The following is an 8,296-nucleotide window of genomic DNA, read 5'->3' as shown; positions in this document are numbered from 1 at the left end:
GTGTGATGGCAATAAGGAGATAATTAGAGAAGTAATTATGAGAGTAGTTACCTAGTATAGTATCATTTCAGAGACACACAGGAAAGTGATCTTAGCCTCTTACCAAATGAAAAACAAGGGCATGTTTCCATAGTATATGCCAGAAAGTATACTCCTACCCAGCACAACACATAATCTTGTGATACATTTGTGCACATGCGGGCATGCATGCACGTGCATGCACGCGCATGTGTGTGTGTGTGGTGTGTGTGTGTGTGTGTCTGTGTGTCTGTGTTCATCTCCACCTCTAAATCTGGGAAAAGAATATTTCTGGCTTTCATTTGTAAAAACTACCTTGTTAATGGTATTTCCTCAAAACAGCCAACGTGGAGTAACCAAAACATGTTTAATTTGCGTTGTGTGATTTCCACAGGTTTTAATAAATGAGTGTACTCAATTTACTAATAATTAAATTGATTCTAAAATGTTTCACCTTTTTCCTTTTTTAAATAGTACTACCAGATAGTGTATTATATTCATATTGAAATTCACATTTGCAGAGAAAATATTTGCAGAGAAAAATTTCCTTGCCTTGTAAATGTATATTAAGAGGGTATGATATACTGTTCAGCGTAAAAGTAGAACTGTCCTGTAGTGTATGTTCTTAATTCCCTCCAACTAGGGGGGGGCACTCTCTTTTCTGTGGCCCCTGACACCTTCCTGTATATTTCAGGCTCTAGTTCAATGGAATGCAGTTACCATGAGCACCTGCTAGGCTGCGATTGTAAAGGATCTAGGCGAAGAAAAAATGCCACATTTAAATATATTTTTCAGACAAATGACTTCCCCTTCAAAGACTGATCCCGAGTAGCATAAAATCTGAGGACCCATAGGGAGGAATGACTTATGCAGTGATGACATTTGGGGAGTTAGGAGTTCCATTTAACCTCGTCTCTGGTTCTCACATGTCTTAAAAAAAAATGCCCAGGCAGTTTCATTTAACCAGCTGATTTTAAATTGCTCCTTGAGGCTGATTTTGTAAAACTTCTTCGATAGTTTATGGTTCTACAGTTTTATGAGCACCATAAATGCCACAATCCTTAGAAATGGCATAGCATTTCTAAAGGAACATCTTTCCGTAGAATTAGGGTGATGTTAAGTCACGGATTTCTGAAATCTATTAATAGCATCACTCCAGCTTAAATGCCACCAGGCTACCTAACATGTCCATTAGTTTAGTCCAACATTACCTGAGTACTTTTATTATAGATCCACATTACTTAAATGTTCGTTCTTTGCCTTCTTTTTGTTACCTGACCAAATAATCTATCACCTACATAGAGTACAGTCATTTCAGGTATCTGTCTAGTAAATTAAAAATTGTCACAATACATCTTCAGGCCCAGGGAAGTTACTTTTCAGGAGACACTAAGCATGTAGGAATTGGGGACTGACATTCCAGGGAGAGAGCATTTATTATTTTTATACCACAATAGCAAGCAAGTCAGGAATAAATCTACTCTATTAGCAGTGTGGTATGTGAAAGCCGGCAGCTGTGTCGTGCCCATCAGCACTGTTAGAGCAGAACAGACAGCAAAGCTTGTCTCTAATGTGTTCCAGAACATTTAGCCTGTTCCACACAGAAACCGCTCAGAATTTGATATTAAAAAAGTATAATTTTTATTTCGGTCCCTAAAGTATAATGGAGATGCTGTTGTTTTCCAGATTTTAAAACCAACTCCCTCTGTCCACATTCTATGTGTTTTAAAGGATGATAGCAAAGCCAGTGATATCTATAATAAAAGTAATTTCCTTCTTTGTAAGTGAAATCACTCCTGTTGAGATCCTAAGGGCTCTTCTTTGTCTCTGAGGGAGAAATCATTGATTATCCTAAACCTTTCTGTGCCACCCAGGACAATGAGAGAGTCCCCCAAACATACCTGCAATGCTGTTTGCTAAATTTAGCTTTTCAAAAACTGCTTCGGATTTCATAAATACATTATTGCCATTTGTGTTGAGAAGCTAAAGCAAGCTCACATAAAAGACTGGTAAGGGATCATTTCAACCTCAAGCAGAAAGCTATTATTATCTCTATCTAGGATTCCAATTAAAGAATATCAGAGAGAAAACAACACTAGTGGAGATAATAATGAACATTTCAGATTGGCTTTCAAGAGCTGCATATTTAAGGAGTGAAAATAATGAGCTAGAGCCAAATCCTATAAATTCAATAAAGGTTATTTCCATCATTAGTCAATATAAGTGAAATGGAGCTCTGAGAAAGGAATGTCCATAAACTGATAATACCAAATTATACCCTTAAATACACTGAGGCAATGTGTGCTTTCCATTTTACATTAATGCAGTGAGGAGTTTAGTACAATGCATAGCACATTGAATAGCCTTTGTTTAATTTCCCAAAAACATATCACTCAACTAACCTTCCAAACCAATGGTGAAGTAGTAGGTATATGCCTTTCAAATGTTAAACCCCATGCATGAGTGAAGACACAATTATCAGCAACTATAACTGCAAACAATAACTACAGAAATAATACTCCTGTTTATGGAGAGATAGTTATATGCTAATATGTGGTATAATAGCTCTCTTATTTATCTCGTCTATCCATTTTAGGCACATTTCACAAATAAAAGTCAAAGATTCACACAGAGGACCTTATTGATAAAATTGGCAATTGACTACAGTTCCAGCTAACCCCAGAGGCAGCATTGCAAAAATTTCTTTTTAAGTATATTTAGTTGAATTAAAAATAATTTGCAGTGTTCATAACAAAGTACAGTATGTATTTTCAAAATTATTTGGACTACAGATTCCTGTGAGGTAAACGCATATTTTGCCCACAATAATATTCCTATTTATAAATGAGACAAGGAAAGTTTAACAAGGTTAAGCCATAAACTGGCAATAGCTGAAATAGGATTTATATTCAGGCTTTCCAACTTTGAATGTAATGTTTCAAATATTCCACCATAGGATATGATTTGAAGAGTGGCTTTAAATTTTTCTCCAGTACATCTTTTATTCTTGGAAAGAATTGAGTTTACTAAGTCATGAGTTTACCAGGAAATGATAAATTTTTCTAAAAATAGAAAGTATGTACTGGTTGGTGTGTTGATAATATATTTAATTTTGTGATATAAAGGTCATAATAGCATTGGTAATATACTTCATTGCTACAACTGTAAAGTATATTCCCATCGGTAGTTCTACACTTGCTTAACAGGGTTATAATCCAAAATTTTATTCTTTTTACTGTGAAGCTAACTATGCATAACAAAAAGGATACTGGAAGATATGCATGCATTTATTTTGTGAATGTAAATTATTCTCCTAATTGAATATATGTCTTTGTTACTGTAACACAACTTAGTTATGTTTCTGTACTTATTCCTGTTTGAGAAAAAAGTTAAGTAACAGCACTTTAGGTACCAATAATTCCATCTACTTATGTGGAAAATGCTTATCTACAGTTCAGATCTTATTCAGTGTCAGAGAGAAGGGAGATAGAAGTCATTGCATTGTGTTGTCACAAATCACAAATAACTCTATAAATATGAGTGCATAATATTCCACAAGATAAACTTGGGAAGGATAATGAATGGAACTTCAAAGACTGTATGTAGTTAATAATAAAGGGTAAAAATTCAAGTTGATTACTAGGAAAGGGCAACAAAAATAGAAAAAGGTTATGTAGTGTAAAAATCTTCATTAATTAACTGATTTACAACTCAAACTCCTATGACAGTAGAACTCCTAGTTTCAGGCTCCTAAACTCAGTCTACCTGTTCATAAAAGCCAATAATCACCTGTTTGACTTAAAATCATGTTTTCCCTAATGTGTACTAATGTGCTGTTAATTTGTTTAATGTATTCTTATTTTCTAGCATTATATATTTACATACTATTTTGTTAAAATATTAAATATATTAAGTGTAGTATTAAATATATTATTCAGGCCAAAAGTCAGTGGCTCATGCCTGTAGTCTCAGCTATTCAGAAGGCTTTGATCTGAGGATCATGGTTCAAAGCCAGCCTGGACACAAAAGTCTATGCAGCTCTTAAGACCCCTTAACAAAGATAAAACCAGAAGTGGTGCTATGACTCAAGTGGTAGACCACTAGCCTTCAGCTGAAGAGTTAAGTGACAGTGCCCAGGCCTAGAAACCAAGACACAGGACCAACCAAACAACAACAACAAATATATACATATATATGTATATATATATATATATATATATATATATATATCTCATCAGTTTTTCAGATGAAACTTTCCCCAGAAAAAATGTCCCTCGCTTTTGCAAAGGCAATAAAGACTAATGTTAATGTATTTTGTTTGCAATAATCTTGTTCCAAGGAATTCCTATGATATTAAACTTTACTGCACACAGTGTCCACATGGTGGATGGTAGGATCTGGCACCTTATCTTCGACGGGGGTGGAGAAGGTGAAGCCCCTGCCTCCCAGGTGCTGGACATGTCTGAATTCCTGGAGGCATGCTGGTAAGTTGCTAAACCTGTCAGTCCAGTGCCTAGGACTGGGACTTTCCTGTGATCCTGCCCCTGACCTGATCCTATTTAAGTCCCAACCAATTCACGTCCAGGACACCATGCCCCAAGCCTCTCCTGGCTCTTCTCTGGTCACCATGACATCAAACTTCAGCTATCCATTGGAGCTGAATTGTCTTTTTTTTGTATTGTCTTTGTTCTTTCTTTCCTCTCTCTTCTTCAATGCTCAGTTTCCTAGCAATATGAAGTATATTTGCTGGCTGCTGGTCTTTGAGACAAGAGTCAACAGTGAAGTCGCTGGCTTTTTAATGGATTCCTTCTCAAAATGAGGCTTTTCCATTTTCTCATCAAAAAACTTTATAAACTAGGGGGAAGTAAATGAGGACAAAAACATGAGAAGGGGTGTCAATATGTGTGAAGTAATGCACCTTCTATCTGGCGAATATAAGGTTAACCATTCTATTAATTACAATAAAAAAGAAAAACAACTTTATAAACTATATATATGTATATATGAACTATTTAGTGGTTTGATATTGTTTGATGACATAAATGGGGATAATTTGAAACATATTAAAATAATTCTGCATTTATGTCATAAATATTTTAAACTCTACTTTTGTAATAACAGGAGTTTGTACGTCCATGTAATTTCAAATAATTTTCAACTTGACTATCTTGTGAGATGAGGAGGATTTATCCATGTTCTTAGTAGGTCAAATTGGTTATGGCTGAACTTTATCACCTTCACAAGCCTAACAGTTTGATAATACCATGGTTTGGGACATGTAAATGTACTCTAAACCGCTTCTTATGCATAAAAGAAATAACCTTATATGGCAGCTGGTTTCAAGCACATCAGATCAGAATCAGTTTTCCATTACTTGAAAATATCACTTTCACCTACTTGCAATATTTAGTGATAGTCTAGATACAGGGAATGTAGAAATGCTCTCTTACTGAAAGAGAGAAACTGTTGTAGAGTTAAATCAGATGTTTATAAGAGATGTCACTCATTGTACACATATCCATAGTAATTAAGTCTAACAGAAATATTATACTGATAGTACTTAGGGAGGAAGCAAGTTGGGAAGAAATGAAGAAGCTCTGTTTTGCCTAGCACTGGGGGCTCATGCTTGTAATCTAAGATATTCAAGAGCCTGAGATCTGAGGACTGTGGTTCGAAGCCAGCCTAGGCAAGAAAGTATGAGAGACTCTTATCAGCAATAAACTACTGAGAAAAAGCCAGAAGTGGAGTTGTACACCAAGTGGTTGAACACTTGACTTGAAAAAAAATCTCAGGGATAGTGCCCAGGACCTGACTTAAGTCCAAGGACTGAATAAATAAACAAACAAATGAATTAAATCAAGAAAAAGGAAAACACATTAATTACGGGAAGAAAGGAATTGATAGTTCTGTACTTTTCCATATTGCCTTAGCTTTCACCATACTGACAGACATATGATGGAACAAATTTCTCAGATTTTTTATCAGTTCTCAAATTGTTAAAATCAGAAACCTAATAAAATTAAACATATTACTTAGCAAATCACCTGATTTATATTTAGGAAGACCATGTCTTCATCACTAGGAATAGGTAGCGTTGACCCTGCCTGAAACTGGTCTACATGTCTCTACATGGCACAGCCACCATATTTCTAAGGAACATTGCAGAGACAGAAAAGGTGAAATAAGAATGCATTATACTTGTTGCCATATTTTAAGGATGATATTCAATGTGATGGGAAGTGCAGTAGCAAATATTGTTTTGGAATGGATAACTATATGATAAATTGAAGTAAATACAGAGTCCTTCTTCCTTAACCTGGAAAAGATGTCTAACAGGTTAGTAGTGAAATATGAAAAAAAAAAAAACTTCTGGCAATATAACCTAAGGAAATCATCTAAGTCTAAATTCTCAAAGAAATAAAATTCACAAAAATGCTTATGACATAATTATGTCATTTTAGGTGACATTCTACGTTCTGAGAATGTAACTTTATATTCCTATTGTATTCTGCAATATATAATTCTTCAATATATTGACTGATTATAGGTTCTTGCTTTTGTGAATTTGTTTTTGTGTCAGTCACTAAATATCCTAAAAAAATAGGCTAATTTCAATAACCAAAGTAAAAAAAAATTGTTACCATGAAAGAAAACACACACACACACACACACACACACACACACACACACACACACACAGAGAAAATTGTCAAACTCATTGGTCAATAATCTCTTGCTTTTGTCAACTTCATTGTAGTCATTAGTTTAACCAATAAAGAAACTTGTAGCTATCTGAGATAATTCAAGAAACTTAAGGACAATTTATATCAAATAGAAACATTTTATCTATTTCCAGAGAATAGATTTTCTTAGGGATAAAAGGAGAAAGGGAAATGTGATGTCTTGACACATAAGTAGGCAAAGGAACATGTTCATTTAATCATTATAAATATTTTGACCTGACCTCTTCAAGCAGGACATTTTAGTTCAGGCTAGCTCTACTAGGCTTTTCTATATCTAGAAAGTGATATACATATAGTAATAACACAAAAGTGACATGTTAATATCTTTTTATCTGCAAAATGTCAGGCCTTATAAAACCTACATTCACTTGCCAATATTTTAGCATTTATCTTCCTCAATGTAAAATCAGTATTTCAATGTAAACTAATTACACTGGGCATTAACCAACAAAAGCATGTTTTCAAATGATTTGGAAAAAAAGAGATGTTCAAAAACAAGTCAGCTATGAATAAATGCTAATTGGTCATCTGTAACTTACTGAATTTTTTATTAAACAAGTTATTTGTGTGATAAATATATTTTAATCTTTTGTTGTTAAAATTTTAGAATCATCCTCATATCCAGCAATTACATTAACTGGTCAGTAGAGAATATTAGGTACTGACCAAACTTTGATTGCTCAGAAAAATGGGATCCACATTTATTCATTAAGATAGAAGAGGACAACATGCCTACAGTTGCTAATGGAACTCCAGACCAAAGCATACAAAAACAGCTATAGTTTTCCCTTGCAGTCTTCCTTCTTCCCACTTTTTATCTTCCTCATTTTATATATATATATATGTATACATTGTATGTGCTATATATGTATATGACATACACACATATATGTTATATGTGTATGTTTTATGTATATATACACAGTGCATATATATATGCACAGTGATGAATGAAGAAAGATTGCTAAATCTGCTAAATGGCAGAATGTCCACTAAAATATGAACACAAGGTTGAATTTGAGTACAGCAATTGTGGAATTAAAACAATATGTGATTTTCTAATTTTCAAAAATCGTTGTGCCTGTGTCTGTCAAAAAATGTGGTAAATGCAAAGGGAGAAAACCTGGGAGAGATAGAAGAAAAGAGTGACAAATGTATGCATTACCTGACATATAATTGTAGCCCCTCTGTATATCAATTTTTACAATTTTAAAAGGGGTATAAAGACAAAGAAAAATTTAATTAAAAATATGGAAATCTATCCTTTATTAGCACTCTATGTCAAGTAACAAATCATACATGAGTAACTTAACATGATGACTTCTTGAGTTATGTGTTTTATGATCAGAAGTCCACCCTATGTCACAAGAGTTTAAAATGTCTGCAGGACTGTCTTTCTGGAGACACCGAAGAAAAATCTTTTTCTAGTTTTTCTGCACTAGAGGTTGCCTCCAGACTTTGGTTCATAACCATCTTCTTGTGTTTTCAATACAGTTATCAGCAAGATGGCTTTCATTCCATTATGAGATCTCTCT

This window comes from Megascapheus bottae, chromosome 3 (assembly GCF_031878675.1).
Source record: "Megascapheus bottae isolate mThoBot1 chromosome 3, mThoBot2.hap1, whole genome shotgun sequence".
In the NCBI taxonomy this organism is placed as follows: Eukaryota; Metazoa; Chordata; class Mammalia; order Rodentia; family Geomyidae; genus Megascapheus; species Megascapheus bottae.
This window is presented reverse-complemented; position numbering follows the sequence as displayed.